Below are 24,130 nucleotides of genomic sequence, written 5' to 3'. Positions count from 1 at the left end.
ACTGTTACACATGTGAGATGTTGGAGGGGATTGCACTAGCGATCACTGTTACACATGTGAGATGTTGGAGGGGATTGCACTAGCGATCACTGTTACACATGTGAGATGTTGGAGGGGATTGCACTAGCGATCACTGTTACACATGTGAGATGTTGGAGGGGATTGCACTAGCGATCACTGTTACACATGTGAGATGTTGGAGGGGATTGCACTAGCGATCACTGTTACACATGTGAGATGTTGGAGGGGATTGCACTAGCGATCACTGTTACACATGTGAGATGTTGGAGGGGATTGCACTAGCGATCACTGTTACACATGTGAGATGTTGGAGGGGATTGCACTAGCGATCACTGTTACACATGTGAGATGTTGGAGGGGATTGCACTAGCGATCACTGTTACACATGTGAGATGTTGGAGGGGATTGCACTAGCGATCACTGTTACACATGTGAGATGTTGGAGGGGATTGCACTAGCGATCACTGTTACACATGTGAGATGTTGGAGGGGATTGCACTAGCGATCACTGTTACACACGTGAGATGTTGGAGGGGATTGCACTAGCGATCACTGTTACACATGTGAGATGTTGGAGGGGATTGCACTAGTGATCACTGTTACACATGTGAGATGTTGGAGGGGATTGCACTAGCGATCACTGTTACACATGTGAGATGTTGGAGGGTATTGCACTAGCGATCACTGTTACACATGTGAGATGTTGGAGGGGATTGCACTAGCGATCACTGTTACACATGTGAGATGTTGGAGGGGATAGCACTAGCGATCACTGTTACACATGTGAGATGTTGGAGGGGATTGCACTAGCGATCACTGTTACACATGTGAGATGTTGGAGGGTGTTGCACTAGTGATCACTGTTACACACGTGAGATGTTGGAGGGGGTTGCACTAGCGATCACTGTTACACATGTGAGATGTTGGAGGGGATTGCACTAGCGATCACTGTTACACATGTGAGATGTTGGAGGGGATTGCACTAGCGATCACTGTTACACATCTGAGATGTTGGACGGGATTGCACTAGCGATCACTGTTACACATGTGAGATGTTGGAGGGTATTCCTCTAGCGATCACGGTTACACATGTGAGATGTTGGAGGGTATTCCTCTAGCGATCACTGTTACACATGTGAGATGTTGGAGGGGATTGCACTAGCGATCACTGTTACACACGTGAGATGTTGGAGGGGATTGCACTAGCGATCACTGTTACACATGTGAGATGTTGGAGGGGATTGCACTAGCGATCACTGTTACACATGTGAGATGTTGGAGGGGATTGCACTAGCGATCACTGTTACACATGTGAGATGTTGGAGGGGATTGCACTAGCGATCACTGTTACACATGTGAGATGTTGGAGGGTATTGCACTAGCGATCACTGTTACACATGTGAGATGTTGGAGGGTATTGCACTAGCGATCACTGTTACACACGTGAGATGTTGGAGGGGATTGCACTAGCGATCACTGTTACACATGTGAGATGTTGGAGGGGATTGCACTAGCGATCACTGTTACACATGTGAGATGTTGGAGGGTATTCCTCTAGCGATCACTGTTACACATGTGAGATGTTGGAGGGGATTGCACTAGCGATCACTGTTACACATGTGAGATGTTGGAGGGGATTGCACTAGTGATCACTGTTACACATGTGAGATGTTGGAGGGGATTGCACTAGCGATCACTGTTACACATGTGAGATGTTGGAGGGGATTGCACTAGCGATCACTGTTACACATGTGAGATGTTGGAGGGGATTGCACTAGCGATCACTGTTACACACGTGAGATGTTGGAGGGGATTGCACTAGCGATCACTGTTACACACGTGAGATGTTGGAGGGGATTGCACTAGTGATCACTGTTACACATGTGAGATGTTGGAGGGTATTGCACTAGCGATCACTGTTACACATGTGAGATGTTGGAGGGGATTGCACTAGCGATCACTGTTACACATGTGAGATGTTGGAGGGGATTGCACTAGCGATCACTGTTACACACGTGAGATGTTGGAGGGGATTGCACTAGCGATCACTGTTACACACGTGAGATGTTGGAGGGGATTGCACTAGTGATCACTGTTACACATGTGAGATGTTGGAGGGTATTGCACTAGCGATCACTGTTACACATGTGAGATGTTGGAGGGGATTGCACTAGTGATCACTGTTACACATGTGAGATGTTGGAGGGGATTGCACTAGCGATCACTGTTACACATGTGAGATGTTGGAGGGTATTCCTCTAGCGATCACTGTTACACATGTGAGATGTTGGAGGGTATTCCTCTAGCGATCACTGTTACACATGTGAGATGTTGGAGGGGATTGCACTAGCGATCACTGTTACACATGTGAGGTGTTGGAGGGGATTGCACTAGCGATCACTGTTACACATGTGAGATGTTGGAGGGGATTGCACTAGCGATCACTGTTACACATGTGAGATGTTGGAGGGGATTGCACTAGTGATCACTGTTACACATGTGAGGTGTTGGAGGGGATTGCACTAGTGATCACTGTTACACATGTGAGATGTTGGAGGGTATTCCTCTAGCGATCACTGTTACACATGTGAGATGTTGGAGGGGATTGCACTAGTGATCACTGTTACACATGTGAGGTGTTGGAGGGGATTGCACTAGTGATCACTGTTACACATGTGAGATGTTGGAGGGGATTGCACTAGCGATCACTGTTACACACATGTGAGATGTTGGAGGGGATTGCACTAGTGATCACTGTTACACATGTGAGATGTTGGAGGGGATTGCACTAGCGATCACTGTTACACATGTGAGATGTTGGAGGGGATTGCACTAGCGATCACTGTTACACATGTGAGATGTTGGAGGGGATTGCACTAGCGATCACTGTTACACATGTGAGATGTTGGAGGGTATTGCACTAGCGATCACTGTTACACATGTGAGATGTTGGAGGGGATTGCACTAGTGATCACTGTTACACATGTGAGGTGTTGGAGGGGATTGCACTAGTGATCACTGTTACACATGTGAGATGTTGGAGGGTATTCCTCTAGCGATCACTGTTACACATGTGAGATGTTGGAGGGGATTGCACTAGCGATCACTGTTACACATGTGAGATGTTGGAGGGGATTGCACTAGCGATCACTGTTACACATGTGAGATGTTGGAGGGGATTGCACTAGCGATCACTGTTACACATGTGAGATGTTGGAGGGGATTGCACTAGCGATCACTGTTACACATGTGAGATGTTGGAGGGGATTGCACTAGTGATCACTGTTACACATGTGAGGTGTTGGAGGGGATTGCACTAGCGATCACTGTTACACATGTGAGATGTTGGAGGGGATTGCACTAGCGATCACTGTTACACACATGTGAGATGTTGGAGGGGATTGCACTAGTGATCACTGTTACACATGTGAGATGTTGGAGGGGATTGCACTAGCGATCACTGTTACACATGTGAGATGTTGGAGGGTATTGCACAAGCGATCACTGTTACACATGTGAGATGTTGGAGGGGATTGCACTAGCGATCACTGTTACACACGTGAGATGTTGGAGGGGATTGCACTAGTGATCACTGTTACACACGTGAGATGTTGGAGGGTATTGCACTAGCGATCACTGTTACACATGTGAGATGTTGGAGGGGATTGCACTAGTGATCACTGTTACACACGTGAGATGTTGGAGGGTATTGCACTAGCGATCACTGTTACACATGTGAGATGTTGGAGGGGATTGCACTAGCGATCACTGTTACACACGTGAGATGTTGGAGGGGATTGCACTAGCGATCACTGTTACACACGTGAGATGTTGGAGGGGATTGCACTAGTGATCACTGTTACACATGTGAGATATTGGAGGGTATTGCACCAGTGATCACTGTTACACATGTGAGATGTTGGAGGGGATTGCACTAGCGATCACTGTTACACATGTGAGATGTTGGAGGGGATTGCACTAGCGATCACTGTTACACATCTGAGATGTTGGAGGGGATTGCACTAGCGATCACTGTTACACATGTGAGATGTTGGAGGGGATTGCACTAGCGATCACTGTTACACATCTGAGATGTTGGAGGGGATTGCACTAGCGATCACTGTTACACATGTGAGATGTTGGAGGGGATTGCACTAGTGATCACTGTTACACATGTGAGATGTTGGAGGGGATTGCACTAGCGATCACTGTTACACACGTGAGATGTTGGAGGGGATTGCACTAGCGATCACTGTTACACACGTGAGATGTTGGAGGGGATTGCACTAGCGATCACTTTTACACATGTGAGATGTTCGAGGGGATTGCACTAGCGATCACTGTTACACATGTGAGATGTTGGAGGGGATTGCACTAGCGATCACTGTTACACATGTGAGATGTTGGAGGGGATTGCACTAGTGATCACTGTTACACATGTGAGATGTTGGAGGGGATTGCACTAGCGATCACTGTTACACACGTGAGATGTTGGAGGGGATTGCACTAGCGATCACTGTTACACATGTGAGATGTTGGAGGGTATTGCACTAGCGATCACTGTTACACATGTGAGATGTTGGAGGGGATTGCACTAGCGATCACTGTTACACATGTGAGATGTTGGAGGGGATTGCACTAGCGATCACTGTTACACACGTGAGATGTTGGAGGGGATTGCACTAGTGATCACTGTTACACATGTGAGATGTTGGAGGGTATTGCACTAGCGATCACTGTTACACATGTGAGATGTTGGAGGGTATTGCACTAGTGATCACTGTTACACACGTGAGATGTTGGAGGGGATTGCACTAGCGATCACTGTTACACACGTGAGATGTTGGAGGGGATTGCACTAGTGATCACTGTTACACATGTGAGGTGTTGGAGGGGATTGCACTAGCGATCACTGTTACACACGTGAGATGTTGGAGGGGATTGCACTAGTGATCACTGTTACACATGTGAGATGTTGGAGGGGATTGCACTAGTGATCACTGTTACACATGTGAGATGTTGGAGGGGATTGCACTAGTGATCACTGTTACACATGTGAGATGTTGGAGGGGATTGCACTAGTGATCACTGTTACACATGTGAGATGTTGCAGGGTATTGCACTAGCGATCACTGTTACACATGTGAGATGTTGGAGGGTATTGCACTAGAGATCACTGTTACACATGTGAGATGTTGGAGGGTATTGCACTAGAGATCACTGTTACACATGTGAGATGTTGGAGGGGATTGCACTAGTGATCACTGTTACACATCTGAGATGTTGGAGGGGATTGCACTAGTGATCACTGTTACACATGTGAGATGTTGGAGGGGATTGCACTAGTGATCACTGTTACACATGTGAGATGTTGGAGGGGATTGCACTAGTGATCACTGTTACACATGTGAGATGTTGGAGGGGATTGCACTAGTGATCACTGTTACACATGTGAGATGTTGGAGGGGATTGCACTAGTGATCACTGTTACACATGTGAGATGTTGGAGGGGATTGCACTAGCGATCACTGTTACACATGTGAGATGTTGGAGGGGATTGCACTAGGGATCACTGTTACACATGTGAGATGTTGGAGGGGATTGCACTAGCGATCACTGTTACACATGTGAGATGTTGGAGGGTATTGCACTAGCGATCACTGTTACACATGTGAGATGTTGGAGGGTATTGCACTAGCGATCACTGTTACACATGACCGGGCCCTGTCAGAGTCCCTGTCCCTGCTTGTGTATATATACCGTCCGCACATCATTCTTATTGCTGTAACAACACAATAATACACGATCCCCATCGATAGATGTATAACGTGGGAGAAGGCGCGGCAATACGATATAAGGGAGCACTAAGGTGTGCATTATGCTTACAGCCAGAATATAAAGGGGATCTCTGGGCCTCCAGGGGCTGGTAGACACCCACAACGCTCCGTATATCTGGGCTGATATGCTGGAAGTATAATAAGTAGGTTTTGCTGATTTCGGATTGCAGAGCTTTCTCCCACATTACGGGGCTGATTCTGAGTCTTTATGCTAATGTCCGGCAGATTTTGTGTATACTAAGAAGCCCACTTGCAGCATCCAGTAGCCATACAAGTCTCTCTGGCGCGCTATCAAGGGAGGAGCCCAGATATCATGTGGCCATACACTGACATATCACAGGGGAGGAGTCCAGATATCATGTGGCCATACACTGACATATCACAGGGGAGGAGCCCAGATATCATGTGGCCATACACTGACATATCACAGGGGAGGAGCCCAGATATCATGTGGCCATACACTGACATATCACAGGGGAGGAGCCCAGATATCATGTGGCCATACACTGACATATCACAGGGGAGGAGCCCAGATATCATGTGGCCATACACTGACATATCACAGGGGAGGAGCCCAGATATCATGTGGCCATACACGGACATATCACAGGGGAGGAGCCCAGATATCATGTGGCCATACACTGACATATCACAGGGGAGGAGCCCAGATATCATGTGGCCATACACTGACATATCACAGGGGAGGAGCCCAGATATCATGTGGCCATACACTGACATATCACAGGGGAGGAGCCCAGATATCATGTGGCCATACACTGACATATCACAGGGGAGGAGCCCAGATATCATGTGGCCATACACTGACATATCACAGGGGAGGAGCCCAGATATCATGTGGCCATACACTGACATATCACAGGGGAGGAGCCCAGATATCATGTGGCCATACACTGACATATCACAGGGGAGGAGCCCAGATATCATGTGGCCATACACTGACATATCACAGGGGAGGAGCCCAGATATCATGTGGCCATACACTGACATATCACAGGGGAGGAGCCCAGATATCATGTGGCCATACACTGACATATCACAGGGGAGGAGCCCAGATATCATGTGGCCATACACTGACATATCACAGGGGAGGAGCCCAGATATCATGTGGCCATACACTGCCATATCACAGGGGAGGAGCCCAGATATCATGTGGCCATACACTGCCATATCACAGGGGAGGAGCCCAGATATCATGTGGCCATACACTGCCATATCACAGGGGAGGAGCCCAGATATCATGTGGCCATACACTGACATATCACAGGGGAGGAGCCCAGATATCATGTGGCCATACACTGACATATCACAAGGGAAGAGCCCAGATATCATGTGGCCATACACTGACATATCACAGGGGAGTAGCCCAGATATCATGTGGCCATACACTGACATATCACAGGGGAGGAGCCCAGATATCATGTGGCCATACACTGACATATCACAAGGGAGGAGCCCAGATATCATGTGGCCATACACTGACATATCACAGGGGAGGAGCCCAGATATCATGTGGCCATACACTGACATATCACAGGGGAGGAGCCCAGATATCATGTGGCCATACACTGACATATCACAAGGGAGGAGCCCAGATATCATGTGGCCATACACTGACATATCACAGGGGAGGAGCCCAGATATCATGTGGCCATACACTGACATATCACAGGGGAGGAGCCCAGATATCATGTGGCCATACACTGACATATCACAAGGGAGGAGCCCAGATATCATGTGGCCACACACTGACATATCACAGGGGAGGAGCCCAGATATCATGTGGCCATACACTGTGACATATCACAGGGGAGGAGCAGGGAAATGTCTCCTCATGGGAGGAGCCCAGATACCATGTGGCCATACATCACAGGGGAGGAGCGGGGAAACGTCTCCCCAGGGGCGGAGCAGATATCATGTTGCCATACACTGTGACATATCTTACAGAGGAGGAACAGGGTAATGTCTCCTCAGGGGAGGAGCCCAGATACCATGTGGCCATACATCACAGGAGAGGAGCGGGGAAACATCTCCCCAGGGGCGGAGCAGATATCACGTTGCCATACACTGTGACATATCTTACAGAGGAGGAACAGGGTAATGTCTCCTCAGGGGAGGAGCCCAGATACCATGTGGCCATACATCACAGGAGAGGAGCGGGGAAACGTCTCCCCAGGGGCGGAGCAGATATCATGTTGCCATACACTGTGACATATCTTACAGAGGAGGAACAGGGTAATGTCTCCTCAGGGGAGGAGCCCAGATACCATGTGGCCATACATCACAGGGAAGGAGCGGGGAAATGTCTCCGACCCAGGGATGGAGCCCAGATATTGTGTGGAAATACATTGGGAGAGATCTCACTGTGTATGCCCATGATACCTGAAGGTTATCCAGCCTCCCGATAAAATGTCAGTCCGACAGGCATCTTATCTACACGTATAAGCCCGGCTTTGGTAAGAGAGATGTTTGGTTACTTGTCTCATTAGCTCCGATCTACTGACATCGGAGTAGGGGGGGGGGTGGTGTAACACGCAGGAGGTATTTTTAAAAAATGCTTTGTGAAATTCTAATGGGCCCTACACGATATTAGTAGTGAAAGATATGAACCCGTTCATATCTTTCAGTGTGGAGGCACCAGCGATGAACGATTCACGGCCCCCCGCTCGTTCATCGCTGGTGCCCCGTCGCTTGTGCATGCAGGCCAATATGGACGATCTCGATCTCGTCTATATTTGCCTGCACTGCTATGGAGCCGGGTGGCAGGGGGAGTGAAGAAACTTCACTCCCACCATCACTGCCCCCCGCCGCCGCGTCACCGACGGCCATATCCACCGTCGGGCAGCTCGGTGTTGTATCGCGCAATGTGTAGGGCCCTTCAGATCACCTAAACAACAACTGACCCAAACGGATTGCACCAACTGCCCATTACATCCTATGCAACATAATATATTGGCCAGGCCACTCATCCACCTTCTCCACTAACTTGGCCAATTATATGCTCGCAAAGCTCAGTCAGGACACTTTGTCACCGGCCAGAGAAAAATGACAATGCATTTACATTCAGGAATAAAAGCAACACTTTAAAAAGACATTTGATACACTTTAAATGGAGCCGCTGCGGCCGCCGTACTCAATCCCTAGCCTACGTACTTTTTACACCATTAGCGTACCGTGTACGTACTTTGCGTACAAACGCCACGCTGGCCGTACAAAGTACACTCAGTGCGTACACACCCAAAGATACTCTGTGAGCCCTTAGCATCTACACATGTGACTATAATACACTTATAACCTTAGCAGGGAAAGGAAACATGACACCAGTTTGTATTTAAAAATGCTGGGTTCCGACACACCAACATATAATTACTGAAAGGGGTTATAATAACAATACAATACAATAGAATAATGGCTACAGTCAATGGTACATACGTTTTAGTTTCGCCTGCGCTTCCCAGTCTGGTCCTCAGTCATCAAGGGAGATGACCTTCAGAGTCTGTGTCTGACCGGACATGCAGCTGGCTCTTTTATACAACAGTCCAAAACGTAACACAATGGATACTGTAATTTCTTTGTCCATTGGACACAGGGATGGACATTTACAGTACAGGAGAGGTCATAGGTCGGTTTGAATAGGTAGACGATGTCTGTTCCAGGTGCACTTGCAGGTGGTCTCCTCTGGGTTCCCGCCGCATACCAAATGTACAGTAAATACAGTTAACATTTATATTCTGCTCCTGCACATAACTATTCGCAGGAACGTGCGATCTTCTGCAGACCAACACCGGAATATTGCCCTTAATATACCCTACAGCTGGATACCAAACACCACCTTATAACCTAGTTCTGTCCCCTCCTATCCTGTAAAGGTGAATCCCTTTGTTCTGATACCATTTAAACTAGTGTAACTTGCTGGTGTGGTGCAGGGAGACTATGTGTACATTGTGCACTATTTGGATTAAATATGTAATGTGTTTTTATGGCTTTTCCATGCGATCACAAACTCTACCGTAATTACCCATACCACGCGCTAATGCGCAGAACCGCGGGAGCGACCATACGCAAATTGCGAATATGTGCATGCAAGGCAGAGCAAGTACGCGCACGGAGGCCATCTGTGTGTAGTTTGTACTGCAATATTTTTCGACTTTGACAGTCCACCCTTTGGCAATCACCAATAACTGCCACTAACTAATCAATAAACAGAAAAATATCTATACATTATATACCCGAGCTTGGATGATCGGGGAAAAGTTGTAGGTGGGAAATGTATGACCTAGTGGGATAGTAAAAAGCATGTATGTATGAATCAATGTCTGAGGGGCATGTATCATCGTGCCATATATGTTCTAAATAAGCTTCGAGGTATTGCGAAGTATACATTAAATCCTTCTTATCCCATATTAAGGGTCTGTAAATGGGCCAACAAACACTACCGAGCTCTTTTCAGCTTCTTGTTCCAACAAATGGGGTGCACATTTAGTTGATGATACATGGAGGGGGAACATATGTGAGTGCTAGTATATGTGGATATCACCTGTCGACTATGTGTGCCATTAACTGGAGGTAGCAGGGATGAAGATAAGACACATATATAAAAATACATTCACATAAACATTTTGGGTAGGGTTGATGTCTTTCCCGGTTGGATGTATCTGGGCAGAGGGGGAAACAAAGAAAAATGGGTGAAAGAATCAGGCCATGAAATTCATTTGCAATCCTTATCATAACGCTGTCTCTATGGATGGGTCATAAATTAAGTCTGCTGCTATAACAGCGCCCTCGCTCCTTAGACTCATCAAATTTGTGCTGTGCTTGCGCCGCGTTAGAATTTGAACACACCTAAATATCAAACCAATAATTATGATGACTCCCAGGATACAACGGAGAAACTTCCCCACACTCATAATGACATTTTGAGCCCACTCTCCTAAACCTGAGAACCATTTGCGTGGGTTCAACCATGAGACCCAGCCGGTCAGTTCATTACCCACAGTCGCTAAGGTACGGTTGTGCTTCCTCCTGACCTCCCACTTCAACTACAAGACCTCGTCCATCTTCTGATCGATGATCTCCGTGGGGTCGTCAGTGTTGTTCGTAATATACGTACAGCACTTCACACCATATTGAGTTGCCAGACTAACACAGTACCCACCTGTCACGGCTGTGACGTAATTAAGGACCATCCTGTGCTGGATCAGTTCCTTCTTGTAGGCTTGCAACTCCCTTCCCGTATACCTGAAGGTGTCATCATACATCTCAGTGATATTATCTATCAAGTTCGCTAGCGCATGGATATACCTATAATTTATAGTTCCTCTGGCAGTACGGGTGATGTCTAATGCGAGAAGGAATTGAATCCCAGTGGATTCGTGGATCAAATCAGAGGCTGCGTGCTCTGCCCTATCTATGAGGTGTTTCTTGATGATGTGTTCATAGTGAGTATGAATATAAGGAGCCTGAGCACTGCGGTGAATGTCTTTCATTCTATCGTGGGTTATGGTCATGACCTCCGGTAGTACTCTCCCAATATAACACAATCCCTCGGAGCTCGGGGCAAGCCACTTGTATGCTTTCCTCCGTAATATGAAATTGGCATCATCTGGGAGAACATAGGGGACAAAATATAACATCACCATATTACAAACTTTCCAAGTAAAGAAACCAATACCTAGTTCTCCCATTTGCTCAGTACAAGTATCGGGCTGGATGATATGGGCACAATACCCTGACGATACTTTTCCAAACCACATGGTCTTGCTTCCACGGGAATACCTCCCACTGTTGGCTATTTGGCGTACAAGTTCAGAGTCTATGGGTATCTTATCAGCTCTGTGTGAAAAGGTCATTGTCTGGTTATTCCACGTTACTTCCCAATTTCCCGGTTTTCGGTAATTGGAAATATTAAAACAATAAGGATCTGTCTACATGATACTGGTGGAGCTTCAAGCTAGGGAGCCTAGATATATTGAATTTCTTGTCCACCGGTCTCCCACCCCGTAATTCAAGTACCTCATCTATTGCTAAAGGGTATGGTACTAATCCTGACTTACCTGACCTTGAGGTACCTGTGAGCACACCCAGCATTCTGTCTGGTTTAAGACCTTACCCACTAGTGAGTGGTAATCACTCAACGGATGGCGGTCCATGTCGATATTAAGGTTGGACTGACATCTCTGGATGCACCCATCCTCTACTATATTCTCACAATTCCTACAAATACAATATTCATCAGACAATAACCCTTCACAGTGCCTCCGAGCTCCATGACTACCAGAGCGCTTACTGATGCCAGCCTTTACTCGAGTGATGTGCTGCTCCTGAGATCCTACAAATTCGTACTCGCCATCAGAACCCATTCCATATTCCCGCTCGACCTCTCTGGGACCCTCACCAAAACAAATTGCCCTGATCAAAAACAGAATTACTAGTATAACCCGAAACGCAGTCTCTTGTGATCGATCCATTTCGTTAGGGGAAAGAAAGAAAATAAGGAGGAGAAAAGGAAGGAAAATGCAGGGGGGGGTGAAAAAAGAAAATGGTGCGACAACCGTCCTAGATCTTGTTGCTCTCCGTGCTCAGGTGCTTTCCAACAGTCCTGCCTCTCAACTTTCCCGGAACAAACACTGTAGTGATACAAGGTCCTCTACACCTTGCTCTTTGTCACGAGTCCTCTCCGGGTCAGCGACCTTCTTGCAGTGGGACGAGTGGACCCAAGTCTCTCTTTCGGCGACCTTTAGTGCTGTCGTGCTGGTTAACAAGACTTGGTATGGTCCTTCCCACCTGTCTATGAGGCAACCTGAGCGTAAGAAATTTCGAATCATCACATAATCCCCAGGCTCAATGTTATGACAATTACTGTTCGGTAGGTCAGGAATCACCAGCTTTAGATTTCTTTGTTGATTTCTCAGCTGCTGGCTCATCCCAACCAAATATTTCACAGTCACTTCATTATTGCATTTCAAATCATCCTGGAGTCTATCATTACATGAGGTTGTCGACCAAAAACAATTTCAAAGGGTGATAAGTTAAGTGGAGACCTGGGAGTGGTTCTGATGCTGTACAGCACTAGTGGCAAAGCTTCTGGCCACAACAATCCAGTTTCAGCCATTAATTTGCTCAGCTTGCTCTTAATAGTGCTGTTCACTCTCTCTACCTTTGCACTCGCCTGTGGCCGGTACGGAGTATGCAGCTAGCTATTAATTCCCATCAGTTTGCACATGACCTGAAAGACTTCACCTGTAAAATGGGTACCCCTGTCACTTTCAATCATTCTAGGGATACCATACCTACACACAAATTCCTGCACAATCTTCTTTGCAGTGAACGTAGCAGTATTTGTGGCAGCAGGGAACGCTTCTACCCAGTTGGAAAATACATCAATACAAACTAACACATATTTCAAATTCCTACAGGGTGGTAACTGTATGAAATCAATTTGTATTACCTGAAAAGGGCAGTCTGTCGGAGGGATATGGGATGGCTCTGTTGGTATTGTCTTACCAATATTCTTTCTCAAGCAAGTAAAACATGTCATTGCTCTCTTACCTGCATGAGAAGAGAATCCTGGCGCACACCAGTAGGCTCTCACCAGCTTACACATACCCTCTTTGCCCAGATGAGTCAGACCGTGTGCCGCCTCAGCTAGACTTGGAAGATATGCTCTGGGGGCTACTGGCTTACTGTGTCCACCTTTCCAAAGTCCTGAGGACTCCTGGCCATACCCCTTTGACCTCCAGACCGCCTTTTCCTGTAGGGAACACAAATTTTGCATTTCAATTAATTTTTGTGTGTTGATCGTGTTAAATGTCATCAGTGATATGATGTTCGTCTGTATGGGGGTGCTTGCTGCTGATTTAGCAGCTTCGTCTGCCCGGCTGTTACCAAGTGAAATTGGGTCTTGGTTGTAAGTGTGTGCTTTGCACTTGATAACAGCCACTCTGTCTGGTTCCTGTATTGCTGTCAAAAGCCTTTTTATGTGGGACGCATGCGCTACAGGTGTGGCAGCTGCTGTCATGAAATTTCTGAGGTGCCATAGGGCCCCAAAATCATGTACCACTCCAAAGGCATACCTAGAATCTGTGTATATATTAGCTGACTTACCCTTGGCCAATGCACACGCTCTGGTTAGGGCGACCAGCTCAGCAACTTGTGCTGAGTGTGGTGGGCCAAGGGGTTCAGCTTCTATGATACCTTCGTCATCTACAACTGCAAATCCAGTGCACAAGTCTCCCGATTCCGTCTGTCTGTGGCATCTACCGTCAGTGTAGAAGGTAAAGTCTACTTCTTCCAATGGGTTGTCACTGATGTCAGGTCTTGCTGTAAAAGTTTGATTCAGGTATTCCATACAGTCATGCGTATCAGTATCTGCACTAAATCCTCCTTCACCATCATTCTCATCCTCCACCCTTTGTGCCTGTCCAGGTACACTTGGCAAGTAGGTTGCAGGATTTAGTGAGCTGCATCTCTTAATGGTGATGTTTACCGGGGCCATCAGTGATAATTCCCACTTTGTAAACCGAGCAGATGAGACATGTCTGGTTTGGGCGGAGTTCAGTAAGGGTGATACTGCATGAGGTGTATGGATGGTCAGGTCGTGTCCTAACACTACGTCCTCACTTTTATTTACCAGCAAAGCTATCGCTGCAACACTTCGCAAGCAAGTGGGGAGAGACCACGCTACAGTGTCCAACTGTGCACTGTAGTATGCTACCGGCCTGCTGGCATCACCATGTCTCTGTGTTAAGACTCCTGCCGCGCACCCAGCACTTTCAGTACCGTACAATTCAAAGGGCTTCTCATAATCTGGCATACCTAATGCAGGTGGCTGTGATACACCCTGTTTGAGTCTCTCAAACACCAGTTCGGACTCATCTGTGTGAGAGATCCATTCCGGTTTGTTCGAAGAGACCATTTCTTGCAAATGTAAAGCCAGTATAGAGAATCCTGGAATCCAGTTTCGACAGTACCCACACATTCCAAGGAAAGTGCGGATCTGTTGCTGAGTTTGTGGCAGAGTCATGTCGCGGATCGCCTGTATTCAGCGGTGAGGTGTCTAAGTCCTTGAGTCAAGCAATGTCCCAAATATTTGACCCTGGTCTGGCACAGAAGCTGTTTCGTGTCTTTCAAGGACGATTCGAGTGAGTCAGAACACAACAATAAGTCATCTACATACTGTATTAGTACTGATCCACTCTCAGGTTGAAAAGATTGTAAACAGGCATGCAAGGCCTGGGAGAAAATACTCGGGCTCTCAATGAAACCTTGGGGAGGCGAGTCCAGGTGTACTGTACTCACCTGTATGTAAAGGCAAAAAGGTATTGGCTGTCAGGGTGAAGAGGGACAGAAAAGAAAGCAGAACAGAGGTCAATGACAGTGAAGAATTATGCAGTAGAGGGAATTTGCATGAGGATGACAGCTGGATTGGGCACTACGGGGAATTGGCTCTCAACTATCTTGTTTATCCCCCTTAGATCCTGCACTAGCCTGTAACCCCTCCCCCCCACTCTTTTTCACAGGGAAGATGGGACTATTGGCGGTGCTGGACATCCTGACTAAGATGCCCTGCTGTAACAGCAGCTCTATGACAGGGTACACTCCTAACTCTACCTCTGGTTTCAGAGGATACTGAAGGATTTTTGGTGCTATCCTACCATCTTTTACTTGTACTGCTACTGGAGCTACAGTTGCCATCAATCCAGTGTCCTGCCCATCTTTGGTCCAAAGGGAACCCGGTATTTGCGAGATCATTTCCTCTACCTTTGTTGGACACTTGTCTATAACAGTAGAATGTGACATTAGCCTTTGATGGGTGTCTAGTATATCTTGTACTTCTTGAGCATGGTTCTCAGGTATATCTAAAAAGACACCCTCAGGAGTACAGTATATGACACACCGCATTTTACACAATAGATCTCTGCCGAGTAGATTAGTTGGAGCCGATGCAGCCAGCATAAAAGAATGTTTGGTTTGCAAGGGCCCTATCGTAATCTCTGCAGGTCTACTCAAAGGGTATTGTTGCACCGTTCCTGTTACTCCCATTGCCGAAATCATTTTTCCTGTGGTCTTTACACCTGAGGTGGAATTCAACACTGACCTGGCCGCCTCTGTATCTACAAGAAATGGTAATGTACACCAGCTACATCAACCGTGACCTCAGGTTCACTACCAAGGCTAGCAATCAACTTCACTGGCTGCAGACTACAGGTGTGGCCCAACCCCTATTGTGTAGTGGGACCTCCCCGCGGCGCGCTGGCAGCTACGATATGTGAGGGGGATAGCTGAGAGTTTTCGGAGGTCTGCCAGTCCCTCCTAAGTGGGTACCTCCTTGTTTCCCCTCTGTGTGGTCCCTGTTTCCAATTATGTGCGTTATAGCGTGGTTCATATACTGGTCTAGGGGGTCAGTATACGTTGTGTGTACCTTTATTCATACATTCGCTTGCGTAATGTCCTTCCTTTCGACAAATATAGCATATTACTACACGTGACTTACCATCAGGGGTCTGGGGTCTTGGCTGATGTGGTTTTGTTGTAAGAGCCTTTATACTTACTGTCATCAGCTTATCCCCTTGTGACTCCCTGTGCTTACTGATGTTCCGGTCGTGCTTGATAGTGGACTCTCAATGCAGCCACCGAGATACCTCTCCAGTTAGGTAGAGAGGTCTGCACTGTTGTTCTCAGTGCCTCTTTTAACCCGTCCATTAATACAGAAACAGCTACCTCCCTATGATGTGCATTATCTTTAATGTCCTCGATCCCAGTGTATCTAGCTATTTCCTGCAGTGCCCGATGGAAATATTCGGATGCCATTTCATCTTCCTTTTGTCTTATGGAGAAGATTTTATTCCATTTGACAACAGTAGGGAAATACACTCCTAATTGCAGATTGATTTTCTTTACGTTCTCCTGATTGTATTCATCAGTGAGAGGTACCTCTGCGTCTAACTTACAATCGGTTATGAATTTTGTGGTGTTAATGTTTGAGGGTAAACACACCCGTAGCACTGTTCGCCAATCTTTATTTGTGGGCTCATGGGCGCTACCTAACTCTTTAACGAACTTCTGGCATCCGACTAGATCTTTTCTGGGATCGGGAAATTCTGACATAATTGATCTTAACTCTACTTGGGACCAAGGACAATGCATGGCAATGTTCCTGATGGGAGTTACTCCCTGAGCGTCAGTCTTCCCATTGGGGACTGTAATCACCCTGACAGGATTTCATTCAATTACATCATTCTGGTTTGACTCTATAATGTGAGGAGCTATTGTTTCTGCATAGTGTATGGTACCGTACTTACCTGTGGACATGACCTCACTTATCCCTCCGCTAGGGGGCCTTGCTACAACCCTTGGTCTTTGGGCCGTGCCCACCTGAGTATCCTGTATGGTGGCTGCTAGAGAGAGTGCTGATATCGTGCTGGGCTCAGCTTCCTGCTCACAGTCCTGGGGAAAATTTAAAATGGGATACAGCTGACAAGGGTTAGCGTTAGTACATTTATCAATTACTTTCCTATCCTGTACCGATGCACCATTGCTTGTAGCCACCTTCTCCCCATCAATATATGGTGGTGGTGGTGGTGCAGTCACCATTGTTTTCCCACTAGGTTTGGAACCTGCTGTGCGAGCTAATTCCCTTTGCATATCCCCCGCTTGCTGCCACAGATTTAAGCAATCTGTATGTCTGATCCTTTGTTTTCTGGATTTTATCAGACATATCCTTATCCTTAAGTTTTGTAATACCTCTGGCTCAAAGCTGCCCACCCTAGGGAATGATACCCTATAGTTGTCAGTCATACGTATCCATTCGTCACAATAAACTTCAGCGTGTGGACCATATTTCTCACACATTATAAACCTCGCGGACCCCTTGGGCCGCGACTCTTCTGCCTGAACCCTGGCTACCATACGTCCCTTAGTTGAGCAACTGGCTCCTGTAATTGTGGGCCTTTTCCCACAAACACCAAAATACTCAATATAAGCCGATGGTGAAAGTTCTTAGAGCGCTTTCACCCACTCCTCTCCGCTGATGTACCACGACTCACTCCAATAGTGACCACCGCGTACCCAGTGAGGTCCCTAATTTTGACCTATATTTACTGGAAGTTTTTAGGAGTGACTTACCTTTTCCAGTAAATATCTGCCATTGGAGATTTTCCTGAGAGAGACCAGCGAAAACTCCCTTTATGCACTTGTACACAAATCACGCTTATGCTCTATACAGCGATGATACCTTGATTTTACGCAAAAAAACTTCTAAAGGGGTATTAAGTTGCGCTATGTATCGCACCCACAAACATGCAGTCCAATCGCACAGCGTATAGGTACTTGTTACCTGTCTGCCCTATGACTACTGGAATCGAATCACAAGCTGCGAAACCTCAGCCGGAGCATATCAAAAAAACTATATGGGTCACAACTCAATTCCCTACCAAGCTCCTGTGTAAGTCTCCTCACGACTTACGTATTCCAATCTATACTAACGGGAGTCAGCCGCCTCACGCCACCAAGCATCCACTCACTTGGTGTACCAACTATGGGATCCCGAATTCCCGCGGTTCAATACGTTCACTCCTACTTTCACTCACTCAAATACACTTTGTTTTTCTGTACAGAAAATTTTTCACTCGTTCTGGTCGGCAGCTTTACCCCCAGAGGCAATACAGTTTAAACAAAAGTCTTATACTAATCTGCTTTTGAAACCGGATAGTTATGTGCTATTGTAGTATGGCTACTATCCCACCTTTTAACTGAACAAAACTATCGTGTAATTTGTACTTGGCGTCCGCACTCTTACGCACTTTGCATAAACACGCGACCATGCGTGTCTTTTACGCTGCGTGCGCTGTCCTGTACTTTTTGTCCGAGCCACGTGTACAAAACCGTGCGTCCGCAATAAAACAAACCCCACAACCTCTATAAATGTGAGCAATGCTAACTATAATCACTCACAAACACAATCCCCGCTTGTTCTGTGTAACCCTTTACGACAGGGCCAGACCCATGTGTTATGCTTTATACTTACTCCCTTAAATACTTTTATTTCAAATTTACATATATAGCAACAAATGTATCTGATTTCACACAGATCTAAACAAATCTAGCAATCTAAGTCTTGCGGCAACAATGTGAGAGAGTATGCAAAGTATCGGAGCCCTTTGTGTACGCTTTTGGCGCCAAAAAAAATCACAGATTTTTAAATAGCTTTTTTTCCTATTTACGGGTTCTATCAGCACCTCTGCAGACCAGACAAAGCAGACACAATCTAACAGCACACAAATAGGGTTTTTAGAACATCCACTAACCAGGAAAAGGTCACGTAAGATAACTTTCCACCCTTTGCTGATAGATTAAGTCTGCTATGACCTGTTAGGCTGTGAGCATGTGAAAACCGGATCGACCCCCCAATTGTAAACGTTGATTTATATTCGGGAATAAAAGCAACACTTTAAAAAGACATTTGATACACTTTAAATGGAGCCGCTGCGGCCGCTGTACTCAATCCCTAGCCTAGGTACTTTTTACACCATTAGCATACAGAGCCCCGTACCGTGTACGTACTTTGCGTACAAACGCTGCGCATATAATTACTGAAAGGGGGTTACAATAACAATACAATACAATAGAATAATGGCTACAGTCAATGGTACATACGTTTTAGTTTCGCCTGCGCTTCCCAGTCTGGTCCTCAGTCATCAAGGGAGATGACCTTCAGAGTCTGTGTCTGACCGGACATGCAGCTGGCTCTTTTATACAATAGTCCAAAACTTAACACAATGGATACTATAATCTCTTTGTCCATTGGACACAGGGATGGACATTTACAGTACAGGAGAGGTCATAGGTCGGGTTGAATAGGTGGGCGATGTCTGTTCCAGGTGCACTTGTAGGTGGTCTCCTCTGGGTTCCCGCCGCATACCTAATGTACAGCAAATACAGTTTATATCTATATTCTGCTCCTGCATATAACTATTCACAGGAGCGTGCGATCTTCTGCAAACCAACACCGGAATATTGCCCTTAATATACCCTACAGCTGGATACCAAACACCATCTTATAACCTAGTTCTGTCCCCTCCTATCCTGTAAAGGTGAATCCCTTTGTTCTGATACCATTTAAACTAGTGTAACTTGCTGGTGTGGTGCAGGGAGACTATGTGTACATTGTGCACTGTTTGGATTTAATATGTAATGTGTTTTTATGGCTTTTCCATGCAATCAGAAACTCTACCGTAATTACCCATACCACGAGCTAATGCGCAGGACCGCGGGAGTGACCATATGCAAATTGCGAATATGTGCACGCACGGCAGAGCAAGTACGCGCATGGAGGTCATCCGAGTGTAGTTTGTACGTGATGCGTGTACTGCAATATTTTTTGACTTTGACAGTCCACAATGACGTGCAAATAAACTATATATTATATCTCTCTCGCTATATATATATATATATATATATATATATATATATATATATATTAGGATTTTAATACCTACCGGTAAATCCTTTTCTCTTAGTCCATAGAGGATGCTGGGGTAACTTCAAGAACCATGGGGTATAGACAGTATCCGCAGGAGACATGGGCACTTTAAGACTTTCAAATGGTGTGACTTGGCTCCTCCCTCTATGCCCCTCCTCCAGACTCCAGTTTAAGGAACTGTGCCCAGGGAGATGGACATTTTGAGAAAAGGATTTATTGTTAAACCACGGTGACCATCTTACCAGCTCACACCTTAAGCATGCCGCAGAACGTGGCATTCAATAGAACCCAAGCCAACGGCATGAAGAATTTGCAGCAATATGCTGACAAAAAAAAGTAACACAACCTGTGTGTAACCATAGTCAATATCTGCAGATACAGTACGCACTGAGACAGGCGCCCAGCATCCTCTATGGACTAAGAGAAAAGAATTTACCGGTAGGTATTAAAATAATATTTTCTCATACGTCCTAGAGGATGAGACGTATGAGAAAATATTATTTTAATACCTACCGGTAAAACCCCATGGTTCTTGCTGGGGTAACTTCAAGAAACATGGGGTAATACCAAAGCTCTAGAATAGGCGGGAGAGTGCGGATGACTCTGCAGCACCGATTGACCAAACTTGGCTATTTTTGATGACCAAGGCCAACCTGATGACCACTTTCCAAGTGATGAATGTCAACTCCACCTTTCCGAAAAGGTTCAAACCAATGTGATTGAAGGAACTGCAACACCACATTAAGATCCCATGGAGCCACTGGGCGCACAAATGGAAGTTGGATGTGCAGTACGCCTTTCACGAAAGTCTGAACTTCTGGAAGGAGGGCCAATAGTTTTTGAAAGAAAACTGATAAAGCTGAAATTTGTGTTCTAAATTAGCCCAACTTTAAGCCTGCATCCACACCAGCTTGTAGAAAATGGAGATATGTCCCAACTGAAATTCTTCCGAAGAAGCCCTCTAGGATTCCCACCAAGACACATATTCTCTCCAACACGGTGGTAATGTTTAGACGTTACTCCTTTCCTAGCATGAAGAAGTGTGGGAATGACTTCACAGGGAATACCCTTTTGGGCTAGGATCCGGCGTTTCAAACGCCAAGCCTTCAAACGCAGCCGTGGTAAACCTGATACACGCACGGCCCCTGCTGTAACCGATCCTCTCGTAGATAAAAAGGCCCGGGATCTCCTATGAGTAATTCTTGAAGATCTGGATACAAAGTCCTCCTTGGCCAGTCTTGAACAATGAGGATCACCTGAACCTTTGTTCTTCTTATGATCTTTAGCACTTTTGGAAATAGTGGAAGCGGAGGGAATATATACATCGACTGAAACACCCACGGTGTCACTAGGGCGTCCACTGCTATTGCTTGAGGGTCCTTTGACCTGGAACCATATCTCTGAAGTTTCCTGTTGAGACGAGACGCCATCATGTCTACTTGAGGAATTCCCTAAAGACTTGTCACTTCTGTGAAGACCTCTTGATGAAGACTCGACTCTCCTGGATGGAGAACGTGTCTGCTGAGGAAGTCTGCTTCCCAGTTGTCCACTCTTGGAACCAACATCACTAACAGAGCGCTTGTATGTTTTGTCCGTGGTCACTAGGATCCAGTCCTGGATCCCGAACTTGCGCCCCTTTAGGAAATGAGAACTGCGCTGCCACCACAGGAGTGAGATTTTGGTCTTGAAAAACAGGATTATCCACCGTATGTGAAGGTGGAAACCGGACCAACCATCCAACAAGTTCCCCTAGAACACCCTGGCCTAAAAACTGCCAACTGAATGTATTGATGGATCGACCCACCTGCTGGTCTGACCAGACTCTGGATCTGCAGAACCTTCTATTTTTTTTTATTTGGAAGACAACAAAACTCTCAAAAATTCTGTGTCTAGTATTATTCCCAACAACCTGCGACCGCGTCGTTTGGACTAACAGTGATTTTGGCAAGTTCAGGAGCCAACCATGTTGTTGAAGAACTGTCAGGAAGAGTACAACGTTTTGCACCAACTGGTTTCTTGATCTCGCCGTTAACAGGAGACCGCCCCAGTACAGGAAAATTGTGACTCTTTACTGGCGAAGGAGAACCCTCATTACCGCCATCACCCTGGTGAAAATGCTAATGACAATCCTGAATTGCACCCTCAGATAAACCGAATGCAGAGGAAAAACATAATTAAACCTCCTCTATCCTTTTTCCAGATTGGAGATCACTGCCCTGAGAGACTCCATCTTGGATTCGAATTTCTTTAAGTAGAAATTGAGGGATTTCAGATTTAGGATTGGTCTGACCGAGCAGTCTGGCTGGAGGAGCACAAAGAGGCTTGAATAACAGGCTAATTTCTATTGTGACAGGGGCAGCAGGACAACGACCTGTTCCTGACACAACCCTTGCATTGCGTCGCATACTACCTCCCCGTCCGGAGGAGAATTGGTAAGGTCGAGTTGAAAAATCGGTGAGGGGAAACATCTGGAAACTACAGTATGCACCCTTGGGACACTATTCTTAAAACCCATGGGTCCAAGTCCATTCCAGGACTGACTAAAGAGTTTTAGACGTGGTCCCACTGGGTGGGCTCCCGCAAGAGAGACCCGGCATCATGCGTTGGATATGGCAGAAACAGAGGGTGACTACTGCTCCTGTGATCTTGAAGAGGCTGCTGACCTCTTCCCTTTTCTCCTTCCTCTACCTGCAAAGAAAAGGGGGGGATCTGTATCTATTATGCCGAAATGACTGCATCCGACAATGATGCGTCATCCTGTTGTGAGGGAACGTAGGGCAAGAAGGTAGACTTACCAGCGTCATCTGCCGAGATCAAACTAACTAGGCTGTCACCAAACCAGGCTTTACCTTCATAGGAAAGAAACTCCATTTCTTCTTGGAGTCAGCATCAGCATTCCATTGGTGAATCCACAACGCCCTCCTAGCCGAGACCGCCATGGAATTGGCCCGCGAACCCAAGAGTCCTATATCCCTTGTAGTCACACGGCAGTATGCTTCAGTGTCCTAGATATGACCCAATTTAAGGAGTATCCCATCTCTCCCGAGGGTATCTATATCGGATGACAATGTACCCGACCATGGGGGTCATTCCGAGTTGTTCGCTCGTTATTTTTTTTCGCTACGGAGCGATTAGTCGCAAACTGCGCATGCGCAATGTTCGCAGTGCGCCTGCGCCAAGTAAATTAGCACAAAAGTTTGGTATTTTACTCACGGCCTAACAAAGATTTTTCATCGTTCTGGTGATTGGAGTGTGATTGACAGGAAGTGGGTGTTTCTGGGCGGATACTTGCCGTTTTATGGGAGTGTGGGGAAAAACGCTGGCGTTTCTGGGAAAAACGCGGGAGTGTCTGAAGAAACGGGGGAGTGTCTGGGCGAACGCTGGGTGTGTTTGTGACGTCAAACCAGGAACGAAACTGACTGAACTGATCGCAGTGGAGGAGTAAGTCTGGAGCTACTCAGAAACTGCTAAGAAATTTCTATTCGCAATTCTGCTAATCTTTCGTTCGCAATTCTGCTAAGCTAAGATACACTCCCAGAGGGCGGCGGCTTAGCGTGTGCAATGCTGCTAAGGCAGCTAGCGAGCGAACAACTCGGAATGAGGGCCCATATCTGAATACTACTACTCCCCCATGCGCATGTAATGGCAGGTATAATTAACGCACGCGTGGACACAACTAGAATATAGCGTAGCTTCCTGCATACGATCCTTTGTGACAGGGCCCCGTGCAGAACAGGGGGTAACTCCCATTTCATCCTCTCCGCGGCGGGAAAAG

The sequence above is a fragment of the Pseudophryne corroboree genome, chromosome 9 (genome assembly GCF_028390025.1).
Source record: "Pseudophryne corroboree isolate aPseCor3 chromosome 9, aPseCor3.hap2, whole genome shotgun sequence".
Classification (NCBI taxonomy): Eukaryota; Metazoa; Chordata; class Amphibia; order Anura; family Myobatrachidae; genus Pseudophryne; species Pseudophryne corroboree.
This window is presented reverse-complemented; position numbering follows the sequence as displayed.